We start from the raw sequence: 19,627 nt of genomic DNA, 5'->3' as shown, positions 1-19,627 counted from the left end.
TGCTGTCACCCTGCTTATTTAACCTATATGCAGAGTACATCATGAGAAATGCCAGGTTGGAAGAATCACAAGCCGGAATTAAGATTGCAGGGAGAATCATCAATAACCTTAGATATGCAGATTATACCACCCTAATGGCAGAAAGTAAAGAAGAACTAAAGAGCCTCTTGATGAGGGTGAAAGAGGAGAGTGCAAAAGCTGGCTTGAAACTCAACATTAAAAAAGCTAAGATCATGGCATCTGAACCCATCAATTCCTGGCAAATAGAAGGGGTAGAAATAGAAGCAGTAACAGACTTCACTTATTTGGGCTCCAAGATCACCGCAGACGGAGACTGCAGCCATGAAATTAAAAGACGCTTGCTCCTTGGGAGGAAAGCTATGGCAAGCCTAGATAGCATATTAAAAAGCAGAGACGTCACCTTGCCGACAAGATCCGCATAGTCAAAGCTATGGTTTTTCCAGTAGTAATGTATGGCTGTGAGAGCTGGACCATAAAGAAGGGTGAGCACCAAAGAATTGATGCCTTTGAACTGTGGTGCTGGAGAAGACTCTTAAGAGTGCCCTGGACTGCTAGGAGGTCAAACCTCATTGGAAGGATCGATAATGAAGCTCAAGCTCAGATACTTTGGTCACCTAATGCGAAGAGAGATCTCTTTGGAGAAGACCCTGATGCTGGGAAAGATTGAAGGCAAAAGGAGAAGAGGACGGCAGAGGATGAGATGGTTAGATAGCATCACTGAAGCAATGAGCATGAAACTGAGCAAACTCAGGGAGGCAGTGAAGGACAGGAAGGCCTGGCGCAATATGGTTCATGGGGTCACGAAGAGTCGGACACGACTTAATGTCTAAACAACAAACAAAAATATGGCAATGACAGAGCACAGCTAAGCTGTGTATGCAATCAACTCAACTCGCTCAGAGCTCACACCTGAAGGGTGTGGCTACATGACACAACACAAATCACAGGATATAGTAAGGTGCACCATGGGTTATGGTGTGGCTGGTGGTTGGAGTTGTGGATTATACAGTAAAAGTCTGTGTACAGTTTTCTACAGACTGTGGACTAGTTATTTTGCAACGCTCACAGAGCACCACAACGCAGTGTCTATGCTGACCCCCGACGTATTCATATTTTACCCACTCCCTCTAAGATGACATCAAAATTTCCTTCTGCCCATAAGCTAGCCTTTCTAATCATCAAACCCATAAATCACAAGCTTTTCTCTTTTTTCAGGAAAAAGTCCATAAGGGCTTTCCAATCCCCGATAAATGTAGCTGTTGGTTTTTCTCCAATCAAACAAGTTAATTTGGCCATCTCTGCTAGTTCTGTCATCTTCACCAACCATTCCTCCGTTGTGGCTTGTTCAGAGTCTTTCCAGTTTTGGGCATGTAATAGTCTCGCAGCAGTAATCATATATTTATTTATTTATTTATTTGGCTTGTATGCCACCCATCTCCCCCACGGGTGACATAATCTTCCATGGCTCTTTTCTAACTGGCTGTCCATTAATCCCAGCAAGAAAAGATCAGGTTTCAACTGAATGTTGATCTTTAAAATTCTTTGTATCATTATATGTATTTGAACACGGAAATTTACAAGTCCACCAGGCATGATAAAATGACCCTTCAGGTTGTCCACATTTCCAACATAAATTTGAAGCACCTTTATACAGTCTAGACAATTCTTTTGGAATCATATACCAACGGTACATCATGTTATAAAAAAATTATTTCAGGTTAAAACGTAATGTAAATTTCAATCCTTTTAACCACATAATTCCCCACTGTCCCATCAGTGTATTGTGTCCAAAGTTCGTCCATTTTATCATGCAATCTTTCACTCGTTTTTCTTCCTTTTCAAATTTCAATAAAGGTTTGTACATTTTGGCAATTACATGTTCATCATTTGTACATAGTTCAACTTCAAATCCTGTCTTCTGCCGCTCAGCTCCAAATGTCCTATTATCTACCTTAAATCTTTCTCTTAACTGTGCATACGAAAACCGTTGAAAATTAAAGCTCTCTGCAGCCAATGGCTCTTTTGACTTTGTCTTATATTCTCCGTGTTCCTGTTCTAACAACTCTCCATAAGTTAACCGTTTTTCTTAACTGTAAAATAGTTCTTGTGCCAAGACCCTGTATCTTCAGGAACAGTCTGGCTTTCTATCTGTTCCATATTCTCAATATAACACTTTTAATATGATGATTCTTAAAATCTACATTAACCTTAAGTTTATCATACCATAGAAAACCATGCCATCCAAACCTCAGATCCTGCGCCTCTAATTCTTAATTTCTCTTATTTCTCAGCAAAACTCACTCTTTCATCCAAACTAAGCGCAGGCTGCAAAATACAATTTCACAGCAGGCAGTCCCAGTCTCCTCATTCCTTGCATCTTGAAGTATTTTATATTTAACTCTTGTTTTTTTCCCCCTTGCCATACAAACTTAAGATGTATTTTTCTGCCATTATTTCAGTAGTAATTCAGTTGCAGAATAGGTATGTTTGAAGCATCATTCTTGGCAAAATATTCATTTTTATCACAGAAATTCTCCCCAACAATGATAATTGTGATTTCTCCCATCTTAACATGTCCTTCTTAATTTAATTCCATGTCTTAAGATAATTATTCTGGTATAACATATAATTCATATTAGTCATAGTGATATCTAAATATTTCACTTTTTAGTCAATCTTAAAGCCATTTTTCCCCATCTGTTTCCTTTCATTTTCCACTTTCTTATTCTTTAACGTCTTCATCTTTTGTTTATTAATTTTAAAGCCAGCTAATACACCAAAGTCTGTTAGTTTTCCGATTAATATTTCTATTCCTTCCAGAGGATCTTCCAAAATTGTCATCAGGTCATCAGCAAATGCTCGTAATTTTGTTAATTCTCTGTTCTCAATTCTGTGCCTTTTGTGACATATAAGTCAATTTTACCCATTTGTTAAAATTCTCACCAAAGCCCGTATCATCCAAAATTTTAAACAAAAAAGTCCAGTTCAAATTATCAAAGGCCTTTTCTGCATCAAGAAAAATCAGTGCTGCTTGCTTTTCATCCTGTTGTTCTAAGCATTCCAAAACATCAAATACATTTATAATATTGTCCCTAAGCTGTCTTTTATGTAAAAACGCACAATGATCTTCCTGAATAAAGTCCCGTAAAACCATCTTCATTCTCTCAGCTAAAATCATCGTGAATAACTTATAATCCATATTCAGTAATGATATCGGGCTACAATTTTTTGGTGAAATCAGATCTTGGCCTTCTTTAGGTATCAATGCTATATTAGCCTCTGCCCAACCATCTGGTATCTTTCCATTCTGTAAATTAGAATTCATCATTTTTTGCAATGGTTGTAATAATTCATCTTCAAGATGTTTATATTAAGAGGCCGGTAAGCCATCTGGTCCCAATTAATTCCTTATTTTGACCTTTTTTATCACTTTACAAACTTCCCTTATTGTAATGGGTCCATTCATTAATTGTTTCTGTTTTTCTATGATCTTCAGTACATTTTGTTTCTTTAAATATTCATCAACCTTTGCCAGGGAAATTACTTCTCCTTTATATAATTTAAAGTAGTATTAATGGAATATTTTTTGCATGTTTAGATTATCTTTTGTTATAGCAATTCCATCTTGTAATTTTAACATCATTTTTTCTCTTTTCCTTCCTCAATTTATATGCCATCCATTTCCCTGGCTTATTTGCAAACTGCAAATTCTTGTTTCATTTAATCTCCATCTGAAGAAACTAATTTTCCTTTCAAATGCTAAAGTCACTGGGTTATGATCTGAAAAAGTCTTTGGCAGTATCTTTACTTTGTGAATACTAGTAGCCAAATTCCCATTATCAAAGTAGCTTCCACCCCCACGTATCTACCATAATCATTAGTCAATATCAGTTCTAGTTACAGTTGGGGGGTTTTACACAAAACAACTCTTTTTCTCTTTTTCATTCTTGTTGAAATAAATTCTGCACTCAAACTTTTGCAGATCAAATATTTTTTCTAATATGCATTTCTTGAAGACAAACTGTATTTTGTTTTAATTTTTTAAGTAATGAAATAATTTTCTTTTTTGAGAAGCATTTGCTCCATTTATGTTCCATGTTAGGCATTTAAAATCCATATTTATGCCAAAAACTTAGAAAAGTCAATACCTGTAGTGTTTAGCATGGTGGTCTCCGCCTCAGCTTCTTGTAGCTATTTAGGATCCAGAGTGCTGGGGTCCTTTTTCACTTCCATTTGCATTTCTTCCAGTTCTCCTTTAAACATTTCTAGAAATTCTCTTGCTTCTTGTACTGAATTCAGTCTGAATCCCTGTTGTTTAAAAGTGAAGATCCCTCCTCCCAATCTATCTCATCAAAATGGTATCTTTTTCTGTTGGAGCTTGTCAGTCAAAAAGAAGTACTCTTTTCATTTGCACAGTGTTCTAATTAGAAGTGCAGTGTTCTAATTAGAAGTATAATCATATCTGCTTTATTAATCTACAGTCTGGTAGTAAAATGCTGCTGCAAAACCTGACCTCTGGTCTTCTTTCTGACAAAATGCACAAGAAATGCACATTTCTGCATTAGTTTTGCAAATTGCATGTTGATTGTAAACACTTTGTCAGTCTCTGCCTCCATATCATCATCTTCATCCCATTCTAAAGTTTTGTTAAAGGCTGAACATCCTTTTTTCTATTCAAAGAGTGATCGAATCACATCTATCCAATCCTTCTGTCAGAGCTTCACATAGTCCTAATTTGATTTGCCCACCTCATATGTTCATTCAAAGGCACATGTTTAAGAACAACTTGAATTGATATCGGTGCTGATCAGTGGAAGGATTTTTAACAATAATAAACCTGTTATTTATTTATTTATGAAATTTATTGGTTGCCTTAATCAAACAAATTAACACAGAGTTTTCACTCAAGGCACAAATGACCAGGCTCAACTTATTCTATTTTGGACATATTATGCAAAGACCCAGCTTTCTGTAAAAGGCTCTAATGCTGGGAAAGGTGGAAGGAAAGAGAAGAAGAGGATGACCAGCAGCAAGTGGGATGGACTGTTCCACTGGCAATGAGTCCATTGTTGGAAGAACTGAGGGACCAAGTTAGGAACAGATTGCCATGGAGGAAAATCTATCTCTGTGGTTACTAAGAGTCAACAACAACTTGATGGCGTGTAATCAATCAATCAATCAATCAATCAATCAATCAATCAATTGACTCTTGGTGGGATACAATCAGTAATATGTAATAAAAGTTAATAGTATAATCAAGTGAACAGCCTAAAATCACACACAAGCACACAGAAACAAAAATCCAAGTTCTAACAAGGGCAAAAAGAGAAGAAGAAGTAAATAACTCAAGAATCACATTCAGAGATCAAAAGCCGTCTGTTTTTATGGATTTCCTAAAATCTCCCGAAGTAGGGGCTACTTGAATTTGATGGGGAAAAGTCTTCCAAAGTATTGGTGCCACAACAGAGAATCTGCCAACAACCAGGCTCTTGAGTTCTGGACCTAATGAAGCTTCTAAATGGTCTTCAAGGGCAGCCCCACATAGGGCTTATTGCAGTAGTCCAGAGGGTATAAAGCAAGTGTGTGTGCGTGCGTGCCTTTGAGCCAGTCTTGACTCATGGCAACTACAAGGACAAGTCCACACAGTTCCCTGGCCTTTGCCCTTGCCCTTGCCCCTGCCTTCTTCTTCCTGGGGCTGAGAGAGAGGGACTGGCCCAAAGTCACCCACCCAGCTGGCAGGACTAGGACTCATGGTCTCCTGGCTTCTGGCCTGGTGCCTTTAACCCCGACAGCAAACTGGCTCTCAAGAAGTAGCTACTTTAAGTAACATAGCAACTCAGGAGGAAGGTGGGGACAGCTGAGCTCCAAAAGCTACTGAGAATCTGCTTCGCCTTCCCTTCTCAGAGAACCTCTTCTCTCCTCTCGTCCAAGGCCAGTCCAGAGGGGTGAGCTACGGGAGGCCAATGGCTGCTTCTCCAGGGCTGCCCCCTCTTGAGTGCCATCACAATCCCTCTACAGGGGATTATGAATGCTCTGCTGAGGACCCCAGCAGCCAATCAGCAAGCTGCTTGAGTCACAGGGCTGGTGGGAGCCGTCAGCTGGGAAGAGAAAGCAAGTAAGCCAGGCTGGAGGAAGGAGGGACAGGGGATGGGCAATCCAGATGACAACTTGTGCAGAAGTCAAGTAACAAAACTCTGGAGAACAGCCAACAAAACCCTTGGAATTCCTAAGGAGATTCCCCACCAGGAGGTATAGTCCTGAAAGATTACCCAGGGAGGGGCAAACTGCCACCCCCCTATCAGCAGGTGGGCTGGCCAGGAAATGTTCTCACTTATTCAGGGGGCTGGTGCCTCTGGCTTCATTCTTCCTCTTTTATTGTGCAAAAAGGCATTACCCTCGAGGGGTCTGGTTGGCTATATCCCTGTTCCTGACATTTTATTAATTTTACTTAAATCCTTGTTACTCTCTTCAGCAACAGAAGGCCCCTCTTCTCCAGAGGGCGACTAAAGCAACCCCCCATAGTTAAGCTGATGCAGTGATTTAGATGGCTTTGAAGTGCAGAACAAGAGAGCCAGTTTGGTGCCGTGGTTAAAGCACCGGGCTAGAAACCGGGAGACTGTGAGTTCTGGTCCTGACCTGGGCACAGAGTCAGCTGGGTGACCTTGGGCCAGTCCCTCTCTCTCAGCCCCGGGAAGCAGGCAGTGGCAAGCCACTTCTGAAATCTTGCCAAGAAAACTGCAGGGACTGGTCCAGGCAGTCACTAGCCGTCAATCTTGACTTGAACACACACACACACACGCACAAACACACACACATACACACACACACACACACACACACACAGAAGCGCAGAACTGCATACATAGGGGAAAGCACCAAGCCACCTCTTTCATACGAAACGTGGAATTGCAGATTAGCGTATTCTAAATTCTAGCTCGCTCGGTGGGTGAACCAAGCCTGCCTCGCTAGTTGACGGTTCCGTCTGTCGTTCAGCCCTGGGAGAAGTGAATTGGCTTGAGGAAGCCACAGTTGAGCTAACCAGGGGCAAAGCAAGCACCTTGACCAAAGATAACCAGCATTTCCTTTGTGTTTCTCCTTTCTTTCTTTCTTTGAGCAAACTGCATGCCGCCTTAGTTACAGAAGGAACTCTAGGTAGCCTACAGACTAGGACTAAAAATAACAGAGTCACGACCCCAAGAATCAGCAGGTAAACAGCCAGAGAAACGTAGCAATGCCCAATGACACATCAGGGAGGGCAAACAGCCCTCAGTCACCGTCACAGGACAGGATTCCAGTCCAGGCAGCGGACCGTAACCCACTCTACGTAGCCCAGGCCTGCTGAAACAGCCGCTTTTTACAATCCTATGAAAGCACGGCAGAGCCAGGGCCACGTGGACCTCCTCGGGCATGCTGTTCTATAGGGCAGGCACAGCCACAGAGAAGACCCATCTCCTAGGCCCTGCAATATGGTGCTGCTTTGCAGCTGGGAACTGGAGCAACCAATTTTGCCAGATCTGACTGGATGGGCAGAACCCACGTCCCGTAGTCCTCAGGTCCTAAGTTAGGAGCGACTTCATAGGTGGCAATCAGCATCTTGAACTGCCCCCAGAAGCCCAGCATCAACCAGAGCAGCTCGTGAAGTAGAGATGTTACCTGGACAAAGCGAGAAGTGCCCATAACTGCTTGTGTCAATATCCTGGATCAGCTCTAGCAGGATAGTCCCTTGTAGGGTACATTGCAGAACCCCAGAGAAGAGGGGACTAAGGAATGAGTGACACGAGAAGGCCCTCTGATCCAGGAAAAGTCACAGCTGCTGCATAAGATGGGCCTGGCTGTAGGCGTCATCTGTTCCTTGGGTGGGAGCCAAGAGTCCTGGAGGACCCCGACGTTGCATACAAGCTGCCCCCGGGTTAACTCCATGGAGAGCTAGAGATGGTAAATCCTGGAAATGGGAGCTCCTTGAATCCAGAATCCCTCAGTCTTGCTAGAATTGAGCTTACGCCTGTGCCACCCCTTCAAGACCCTCACAGCCTTCAAGCATCACGATAAAACCTCCATGGTATTGCCTGTATGGCAGTAGTTGAGCTGTAAAGCTGCATACCGATGGCACCTTATTCCATGCCAACACATGGCCTTAAATCTACAGCTGGCAAACTGGGTTTCTTTTCTTTTCTCCACTGGAGCAGGAAGGTAGAATATCAACCACAGAGGGGAAGGATTTTGGGGGGGAAGTGCTAGCTCTGTGCTTTGGGACTGAGGGAGCCAAACTTGGTGGTAGCACCCAGCTGACCTTGGCTAATCTTGAATAGCAAAGCTGGGTCAGAGCTGGTTAGTATTGGATGGCAGACCACTAGGAAATCCTAGGGCTGTCAGCTAGACTGAGAAACTGGAAAAGCGTGGCAGGCAGAGAAAACCACTTCTGTGTTGTTGCCAGGAAATCTCCATGATGGTGCCCATGAAATCAAGAATTTTGGGGCTCCCTTAAAATCTAACTACCTTCTTTGTGGAGCACATTTCTGCACCTATAGATTCATAACTGGATGTTAAATCAAGTATCTCTATGTGAATTTGGAAGCTTGCTTTGGAGCAGAGGAGATGTCGATGTTCTTTAGAAAACCTACGAGGTGGGTGGGATGTTGACATCTGTGGAGCAGAGCCGAGCAGAGCCCTCCTTAGCACCTGCTTCTCTTGTTAGCACTTCCTGCATTGGCCACGGACAGTTCAGAACGAAACACTCAAATCTGGCCTCAGTGAGACTGCAGCAAAGTTGTTTCCCTAATAAACAGGACCATCCAAATTTTGCCCCTCTGATAAGAGCATTCGGTGTGGAGACTAACTGTATCAGCGCTCCTTCGTTTCTCGTAGCCAGCCCACCCTGGTATTGCCCAAAGTGCCCAAGAGCTGAATCTATGATTGGTGGCCCGCAGCAAGCAGCCTTCCCTTGGGTAGATTTATTCAGACCGTCTCGGACTCTTTAACCCCAATATCCAACTGTGGGTGCTTATCTCATTTCCTTCTTTCCCCGTCTGTGAGCTTCTGGTCGTATTCAGGTTCTTGGCCATTGCTCAGAGCCCGACATTCTGGGTTTACAGACGTGACCTTCCTGGTTATTTTTATCACGGTCAAGACTCTGAGGCCCTCTGTGCCCTAGTGGGTTTGTCTGTATTTGCCGGGATACCTATGAGGCTGGGAGAGTGGTGGGGCAGGCCGTTGGCTGCCAAATATTTGTGAGTCTTGGTTCTGGTGTCCAAACCCCAGAAATGGCAAGATATTGTGGGTGTTGCCTTTCTCCCTTGCTGTCTTATGCTCATGGCATTTCTTTCCTCTTTGTCTCCAAGCCATGGCCCCTAAGAAACCTCCAGCCAAAGCAGCTGCTGCCCCACCTCCTGACGACGATGAGATTGACTTGTTTCAAAATCCCATCACAAAGATCCCCGTCAAGTACTTGTGGATGGGCATTGGAGTTATTACACTTGTCTGCCTGATCATTTTGGGAGTCTCAATTTCATCATGTAAGTTTAGTTCTTCTTGTTAAAGGGAGTTTCTCCTGGGAGCTGGATAAGCTGTGTGGCCTCACTTCCTTTTGTCTTTAATGCGGGGAAGGCAGTGTCAAGAAGGGACTCTTGCTAGACTGAGCAGGAAGTGAGGGATGGCCGCTGAACATTACCTGAGTGTGTGTCCAACCCTTCCCCTTCCAGCGGATCACCCCTTTGCACCTAGAGCGATCTTCTCTGGGCGTGGAAGCTAAGCGGGGTTAGATGGGGATAGCACAGGGATGAGGAGACGACAGGAAATCCCAGGGCTGTGAGGGGGAACAAGAAGTCCGAAAACATCACGGAAGAAGGCAATGGCAAACCTTTCCTATAATCCTGCCAGGAAAATCACATGGATGTATCCCTGAAGTTATTGGACTGTCCTTGCTCTGAGCCCCTCTTCCCAACCACCTAGGCAGGGTCTCTGATGGGATATGCTCCCCTGTCTTAAACCGATCATGGGTAAGAGATTATTGCATTTTAGCACGATGCTCTGGTCCCTCCCCTTCCTGTTCCTTCCTTTGGCTTTCAAAGTTGGGTGGGGCTCCCTGGATCCTTCCTCTGCCACCAAGCCATATTTTGAGCTTGGGAATCCTGGATCTGGTTATGCCCCCAAAGCCGTGCCCCTTTTCAGTAGGAGCCCATTTCTGACACTGGATGAAGGGGACGTCGAAGGGATGCTCTTTCAGCCTGACTTTCTTCAGTGTATTTTCTAAGAGAGAGGCTTAACCGTTTGGTTGTGTGTATCATCTTCGTTCACAACTTCTGGGTGGTAACTCATCAGCTGACTGCATCTCTTAATACCGTTCAGTGCGTTGGCCTAGGCTGAACATGCCAGTTCCTGAGGTCTAGTAGCCAGAAATGAATCCTGTTCAAAGCGCTGGGAGAGCCTCTGAGAATTACCTTTCACAGAACCCAGGAGATCCTAGTCCTGATCTGACAGCATTCACCGAACACATAGTAACCAGAACCAAGCCACCATCTAGTCCCATCTGTGTTGCCCCAGTTTTGGACCATACATAGCCCATCTAGAGGGTTATCTGATGAAGAGAGCTGCAGCTCACTAAAGCTTATGCCTTAGATACCTAGTAACATCTTAAGGATGTAAATATTAAAGTATTGTAAAATATGAAATGCAGAGTCCTTGGGGTTCTCTGAGCTTGGTCCTTTTTCTGCAAATGTTTCATTACCCGGCTAGGTAACGTCTTCAGTGCTGGAATGGGATGGGGTTTGCTCTCTGTTTATATACTGTGGCATGCCCTGCCAGTCTTGGTGGGGTGGGGGTTTGTTTTGCTCCTCTGGTAGTTCCTGGATTAGGGTATCGCTTGCTGCTTGCTTGAGTGCCCTGTGGTAACCTCTGCTTATCTGGGTGGTAATTGCTGGTGGGGAGCTGTTCTGGTCTTTTGTCTCTTTTGAACAGTGTTGTTCAAACAGATGCCGTTTATCTCTATGTGTCTGTTAATCGGCCTTACGATTACGATTATGATTAATCTGACATATGATTACGATATAATCACAATAATATGAAATGCATTGAGGAGTTGTCTATAGGCACTGTGATGGGCAAATGAGCTATAGCTTGATTACACTATTTAAATTGTAAGTTGCCCAGAAATGCTTGGTGAATTGGTTAGCCATACACATTTAATTAATAAATAAATATATTTTGTGCAAAAAAGTACATAGAATAGATATACATCCTAAAATACAAGAAGTGCCATTGATTGACTGCGTATAATTACTGACAATGTACTAAGCAATAAGCGAATCAACGAAGCCAGTCTCGTGGCCTGCACCGTCACCTCCTTTTTGCCGCACATCCAGGGATGTCTGCAGGGTGTCCTCATGAAAGTCAAGCTGGTGGCCAGAATGGTAGAATTGGAGCTTCACCTTCTTTTAACGTGTGTCACATTGCAGCTGCCATCTTGACTTTTCTGGCCACGCTCTGTGGACACTTCTCAACATGGCAGTCAATGAGGCTGACCTGAGGCCCTGGGGAATTAGTGCTCATTAGGTTAGTCTTCCCCATCTGAAGCTCTTCAAAAGACGTTGCATTGGTTGAAGCTGACGGTCCAAGCATCAAGAGTCCTTCTGGTTGGGAAAAATTGTGGACACTGATCCAACTCTATTGGGGATGGAGGCGTATCCTCATTTGTTTAGATTTCTAATAGAAAGGGCAGATTGAAACCTTAGCCTCTATTTTTCTTAATCGCTTTAGACTATGCACTGCTTGCAGAAGACTGGACTCCTTATGATGAGCCTATGAAAAAACTAAGGACTACTTTGTCAACTGGGCTGAGGAATCGTAACGTCTTGTATTACCAAAATCGTAAGTAAAAAGGTGATCCTGAGTTGTGTCTGATTAGTTCTGAACCACACTCCCATTCTGAAACCCCCAGAGAGGAAATGAGCCCCTCCTCCTAAAGGCACACCCTACCAAGTAGCATCATGGCTGGATGTGCTTGTAAGAATGAAATAGGGTCTGGATGGCACAGTAATAAAGCAAGGTTATGAGTCTCCTCCGCTCAAGATATCTGATAGCCATTCTCCAACACTGCTGCTAGACTTAGGTCAATCCCCCATCGCCAGGGTTATGAACCCATCTCCTGGCAGCAGCATCTCCTTACAGAGTGTTGGCTCCGTTTCAAGGACCTCTCGCCCTCATTAGTTCTCGTTTCCATTCATTGAGAGTGAAAGCAACTCTCACCTTTCCCTCAATGTTTCCTTCCATGAAGAAGGTGGTTTTTCTCGACCACAGCAAGATGGGGAGGTCAAGTGATGCCAAGTCCACAACCTGGAGTTAGAATCAGTGCAAAAGAAGCAGTCTGGCATGTTATGCTTTTGATGAGGGTTGGTATGATTGGCAAAGACACGAGCAAACCCAGCAGCTGGATGAGATGGTCATATTTCAAAAGGAAGCAAAGGTACGGTGCTTGTGGAAGAGTGAACTCACTGCCCAGAGTGAGCAGCAAGAGTAAATGGGAGGTGAGTGGTTGATCTTATAGGAACAGGCAGTAGGTGGACTTTGGTCTTATTTAGTAAAGGGAGCCCCTCTGCTGGTCAAAGAGAGTCTGACAAGTGTGTATGGGAGAACTCAAAAAGTGCCCCTTGTGAAACCCCAAATACAAGTGAAAGAAATGAAAAAAGACAGTCTTGGTAGGGATTGTACCAAAACTCCCCTTTCATCTCCACTTTGGAACAGATTTCCCCAGGTATTGGGAGCTATTTAAAGAATCATAGGAAGAGGATAAGTTGTAGGAGATGACACTATAAGAGCCCAAGCCAAGAGGTAGTAGATGAAGAGGACCGTAGTTCCTTCATATCCCAACTTAATAGGAAGCCCTGCACATCCTCAAAAAGAAAGGAAACTCTAAGGCAGATAAGCATAGAGGTCAACCAATAGAGAAATGATCTTTTCCTTGGGAAATATATCTATTAACCCAATACAAAAAGAGGACCTTACATTGAACATCTGTTGGAAAATAACTGAGGAGAAAGGAAAGGATTGGGAGAAACAACCCATATATAAAGAAAGAAATGGAATATTATATTGGGGTAGAGCACAACCCTTAACTATAGAAAAACTTTATCTAACTTTAACTAAGGAAAAACTTTAGAAAAACTAAAGAAAAACAAATAGCGGTTCCTCAAAAGTACAGAGAGCAGATTCTCCAGTTGGCTCATGAAAACCCCTGATCAGGATAATTAGGCAAGGTTAGGATATTTTATAGAATCTTAAAGAGATTCTATTGGCCAGGCGTAGCCAGAGATAGCTGTTATCATTGTCAGTCATGCCCAGGGTGCCAACTAGTTCAGCAGAAAGGGTCACAGGATAAGGTACCATTAATGAGAGCCTCTATAGTACCAATAACATTTACAAAAGGGGCAATGGATATTGTGGGGTCACTCCCCAAGACAAGCCAAGGACGTCAATATATTCTTGTCCTATGTGATTATGCAACCTGATAACCTGAAGCAGTACCTCCTAGGACAACCACAACCAGAAGGATTGCTAAAAAGTTAGTTACAAGCCTTAATAGGATAGGAATACCCCAAACTATTTTAACAAATCAGGGGACAAACTTCCAACCATTACTCTTAAAACATCTTTATGAGAATCTGGAAGTAAAAGGCATATACCCCATATCATCTTCAAGTTGATGGATCAGCAGACAGAATGAATAAACCTTTAAAACTATGTTAAATAGGTACAGCGTACCAGCCAAGATCCAAGGCATTGAGATATATGGTTGCCCTATCTGATGTTTGCATACAAGGTGGTACTTTAAGCATCAACAGGGTTTAGCTCATTTGAGCTGGTAGATGGTAGATGACCTCAAGGGATACTAGATATAATTAAGAAAGGCTGGAGCAAAGAAACCGAAGGCCCAAAGAACATAGTGGAATACCTTTTGGAACAAGGGGAGAAATTACAGAACCTAGCTCACCTAGCTCAGGACAACCTAGCTTCAGCTCAGACAACCCAGAAAACCTTGTATGATAAGGGAGTAAAAATAAAATTTTAAAAGAGGGAAACCAGGTTTTAATTCTGCCAAGCACAGAATGGAAACTGCAAGCAAACTGCAGGCAGAGACCCTACAGAATAGAATGAAGAACAGGACCTGTAGACGATGAAGTGGATTTAGGTGGGGGAAAGAAAAAAAAAAGCCATGTAAACATTTTACAAGCATGGTATAATAGAAAACCTAGACCAGGAGTATGAGAACAAGACCAGAAAAAGGAGAAGTGGATATAAATCCTGTGTTAACTCAGATCCAGAAAGATCTAAAGGAGTTTCTAGAAATTTTTCAGGAAGTGTTTACCAAAAGGCCTGGTACTACTGACCTGACTGAACACTGGATAGATACAGGAGACTCTTGTCTCATTAGGCAAAGACCCGATAGAGTGCCAGAACGTTTGAGATTCATCTTAAAGGGGAGATAGATAAAATGTGGAAACTAGGAATCATAGGACCATCATATAGTGAGTGATGTTCTCCTATCACATTAGCTCCTAAGCCTAATTGTGATGTATGATTTTGTGCTGACATGAGGCAGGTAAATAAAATAGCCAGATGTGATAGCTACCCTATGCCTTGTATAGATGATTTGGTAGTTCAACTAAATGGAGCTAAATACATGTCAACATTAGATCTCACAAAAAGATACTGGCAAATTCCTTTAGAGATAGAATCAAGGGAGAGGCTTCTGGTTGAGGTTTTATGGTGGACTAGACATCTCTGAAGGTGTGGAGATGGTGCTGTGGCAGTGAATGTTGGCCAGCAATGATTTCTGGATAAAGGAGAGACTGAGCAAATGCCTATCTGCACCCCAGACAGCTGCTCTTCATAAGGACACTGCAGGATGGAAGTCTTGTAGTCTTCTCATGAGTAGAGCAGCTGGGGGATGAGGGAGAAACAGCATGCTTTCACCTGCAAAAGAGTCTTCAAAGGACACTAAGTTTGACCAAACCCTCACTTTCTTAATCATCTTTGGATACAATCAATTTACAATTGAAAAGAGATCTTTTGAAACAGCAGGATAAAGGAAACAACCACTCGGTGAGCCAGTCTTTCTTCCGAATTACAGAAAGTAAAGAAGAAAATGATACTTTTAAAAGACTTTAAAATAACAGCAAAAAAACTTAACAAGATTTTGACTAGGAAAGTTACAAATGGATAAAGGGAACTGTATACATTTGAAAGATTAACATTTTGGCAAAAGTGTTTTTGGTGTTATTTGGAATTAATTAAATGAATAGGCCAGACATTCATGGGAATGTTGATTGTATGACATCAAAGGGCAAGGACAGTTGGTGGATTTTATAAAAACAAGGAGATAAGTGTAATATGAGATGAACTGTATCATTAAAACTACAGAAAGACAGACTGGACTAAAGGTATAAAAAAGGTGAAGGCGGGGGCGGGGGGGGGAAGGAGAAGCGTACCTTTTACTTTCACCTTGTAATTGATTTATTTTCACTTCTGGATTATAAATAAAAAATGGTGACCACCAGAAAAGCTGCAAAGCAAGGTGAGGGAGGGAGAGGTTCATGGGAGCAACTGACAGAAAAAGGAATTACCCAGAAATATTACAGAAAATGTTTGAAGAGATGGGAAAGCAAGTATCTGAATGTGTCAAACCTGTCAAAACTGAGCTGGTTGCTTTTGAAGGAAGAATAGAAAAACGGTTTGTAAAGGTGAAAGAGGAGATGAAAGAAGATCTTACAAAAAAAATTTGAAGAATCTGTAGGACAACTTACGGGAGAAATAAAACAAATGAATGACAAAGTGGAAATTTTAGAAAGTTAAACAGAAATAATAAACAGAGAGATGGAAAAGGACAATTTAGTGTTACTGTAACTGAGAGAAAAAGAATTCTGCCTGACATGTAGAGCAGTTCCAGAGGATCCAGGAGAAGACACTAGAGAAAAGGATGTTCAATTTTTAACAAATTTTTAGAATGGGATGAAGATGATGATATGGAGGCAGAGACTGACAAAGTATATAGAATCAACATGTGATTTGCAAAAGTAAGAAATGTAGCAAGGGATATCGTTGTGCACTTTGTCAGAAAGAAGACCAGAGGCCAGGTTTTGCAGCAGCATTTTACTACCAGTCTGAAGATTAATAAAGCAGATATGATTATACTTCTAATTAGAACACTGCACTTCTAATTAGAACACTGCGCAAATGAAAAGAGTACTTCTTTTTGACTAACAAGCTCAAACAGAAAAAGATACCATTTTGATGGGATAAATTGGAAGGAGTAATCTTCACTTTTAAACAATAGAGATTCAGACTGAATTCAGCCCAAGAAGCAAGAGAATTTCTAGAAAAAATTAAAGGGGAATTGGAAGAAATGCAAATGAAAATGACAGAGGGCCCTAAGCAACAGACACAAGAAGAACCAAGGAGGAAGCCACCATGCTAGATGCTATAGGTATTGACTTTTCTAAGTTTTTGGCATAAATATGGATTTTAAATGCCTAATGTAGAATATAAATGGAGCAAATGATCCTTGAAAAGGAAGAAACTTATTTCACTATTAAAAACAATTGAAACAAGATGTAGTTTATCTTTAAGAAATATATATTAGAAAAAGAGATTTTCTTTTTGCATTTGATTTGCAAAAATTTGGGTGAAGAATTTATTTCAGTGGGAGCCAAAAAGAGACATGGAGTTGTTTTGTATATAAACCCTCAATTGCAACCAGAATTGATATTGACTGATGATAATGGCAGATATGAGGGTGGGAGCTACTTTGATAAATTCCCATTATGCTCTAAATGAGGATAAAGTAACTTTTTACAAAGGACTTATAGACAAACTAGTGGACTTACTGTATGAAAATTGGTGTTTAATGGGGGACTGGAATGGAGTAATTTGTCCACAAAAAAGACAGAATCTCTGAAAAAGATATTAAAAGAACGCAAGGTAAATTACCATTTTTAAAATATGATAGACAATTTAGAGCTTGTAGATGCATGGAGATACAAAAATGGTGATGCAAAAGAATATACTTATTTCTCTGAAAGACCCAGATTTTTTTCAAGAATTGATATGTTTTGGATATCTAAGAATTTGGCTACTAGTGTTCACAAAATGGAGATACTGCCAAAGACTTTTTTAGATCACAACCTGGTGACTTTAGCATTTAAAAGGAAAATTAGTTTCTTCAGATGGAGGTTAAATGAAACATTCAGAGGTGAAATTAAATAGAAAGAAAATATTGGCTCTGAAAGAAGTCAAGACTCCAAAAACAAAGAAGGAAGTTAAATCTTTCTTGGAACTGGTGGGATATCACAATCAATTTATTCCCCATCTTGCTCTCTGTCCTCGAACACTGGCAGATCTCATCTGGAAGGTGGAACCAACAACAGTGAAATGGACACCAGAATGTCAACCAGCGTTCAAGGACCTGAAAGAAGGTTTTGTCAAGATCTCATCCTGAAAGGACCAGACTATGACAAGCTATTCATTGTACAAGTCAACGCATCTGATGTTGGAACTGGTGCAGCCTTAATTTAGAGTTATGAAGAAGGAGATCACCCAGTGTATATTTAGCCAAGAAAGTATCACCATGAGAAACCAACAACAGCACCACTGAGAAGGAAGCATTAGCTTTGAAATGGGCCAGACTTGCCCTCAAAGTATATTTATGGGGTCAGGAATTTACAGTTATAATGGACCATCAACCACTGTTCTGGATACAGTGGATGAAAGAGAGTAATGCACAGATTACATAATGGTAGCAGTCATTACAACCCTACAAATTCACTATCCAGCACAGGGCAGGAAAACAAAACACCCTTGCGGATGTTCTATCCCATCAGGGACAAGACACAGAAACAAATAAAGAAATGTCTAATGAAGATGGTGTGACAAGAGTGCCAAGAAAAAAATCTTGTCATTTAAAAGAAGGGAAGAGTTAAAACATGTGGAAGAGTGAACTCACCACTCAGAGTGGGCAGGCACTTTTCCCTTCCTGGGATCCAGAGTTTTGGGGCTACGTGGGAAGGAGGGTTCAAACACCCCCACCTTCTCTTTCACAGGAGTTTGTTCTGTAAAGTGGAACAGAAACCAAGCATGGGTGTGGGTGTGTCAAAAAAGGGGTCAAGCCAGGAAGACAGCAGAGACTCGGGAAACAGAAACCTCCAGCCCAAAGGCAAGTCTCTCAGCTGCTGTTTCAGACAACAAGGGGAAACCTCAGTTCCTGGAGCTGCAAGCCCAGCTGAGAGGCAGAGCTGAGAGATGGGGAAGGAGAAGAGCCGGACCAGAGTCTGCAGCTGAAAGCGAGCCGCTGCTGCAGCAGCCGGGGCAGAGCTCCCCAGACCAGCTCCAGAAACAGAGGGCTGGGGGTGCTGGGGGTGGTGGTGGTGGTGGTGGGGGAAAGCCCATTCGCAAGTCTATGAAGGAGTGAAAAGGGTTTTCACATGCAAATGGCCTGAGATTGGCTACAAGAGCTGAAGACCTGGGGGGAAAGGAAAGATTTAAAGAAGAAATAGTTAAGAAAAACATAGTGCTGACATAGGAATAGGAACACAGAAATAGAACACAGAGACAGGAATGTACAGATTAAATAATAGAAACAGTTGTATAAGACAGTAGAATAAGATAGGTAGGAAAATAGAAACAAGCATAGAATGAGTATTAAGATTAGAAGTAAGGAATACGAGTTTAATTTTGTATAATAAAATACTTTTTGGGGGAAATCAAATGCAATGTTTGTTTCTGTGATCTGTACTGTATTAAGAAAAACCCTAACAGTGCTGGACGTACAGGCCATGCTCTGAGGAGGGGTGGTGGGCAAAGGGACAACGTACCCACTGGCCAAGATGGTGCTGTCCCAGAGAGCGTCAGCAGGCGGCAACCTTGGTTAAGCCCTGAAACCTTACGTAGCACTCGGAGAATTCTAGGGCTCTTGGCCAGACCGGGAAGTAAAAAAATAAAAACAAAAATAATCCCAGAGGAAGACTAAGGAAACTACGTCTTTAACACTACTTGAGAAAATCTACCGGGGTGCAATCGTCAAAGTCCTATCTTGGTTAGTTTAAAATGAGACTCTGGAAGCATCTGGGTGGGAGGGCGAGCAGATGATGAGGCTGGGACACACTTGCCTTTTTACTCTGCCTGCGGTCAGCTCTTCTCGCCTCTCTCCCATGGATGCTCCTTGAATGCTTAGCTCAGCTCTCAGACGTAGCGGCTCACCTCAGCCCTGGACTCGGGTGCGCTTTGCTGCTTAAGCACAGTGACTTGTTGTGAACCAGGGAGCATGTGCCTGGATGGCGTTGCTGCCCCTGCTGTGGGGGAATGCTCATGCATGGTAGAAGCTCCACTTTGAGTATTTAAAAAAATAGAGATGGTTGAACATGGGTCTGTAATAGAGGCGTTAGGCCTCTCTGCTTGGGATTGCTTCTAGCAAGGCAGGATGTTACGTAGGAGTTCCTTCATGCCAGAGCCGAGGAGATGCAGTCTAGTGCGGAACCCGTCAGTTAAAACAAAACAGAGCACAGCAAAATTCCCAGGCCCCAAATCAAGAGGCAAAGCTCTACAGTGGTGATAGGAAATTGGC

The sequence above is a fragment of the Python bivittatus genome, unplaced genomic scaffold, assembly GCF_059951505.1.
Source record: "Python bivittatus isolate LINGU-HERP-01145 unplaced genomic scaffold, Pbiv_v1 ctg000740_np1212, whole genome shotgun sequence".
Lineage (NCBI taxonomy): Eukaryota > Metazoa > Chordata > Lepidosauria > Squamata > Pythonidae > Python > Python bivittatus.
Note: the sequence above shows the minus strand (reverse complement) of the source record.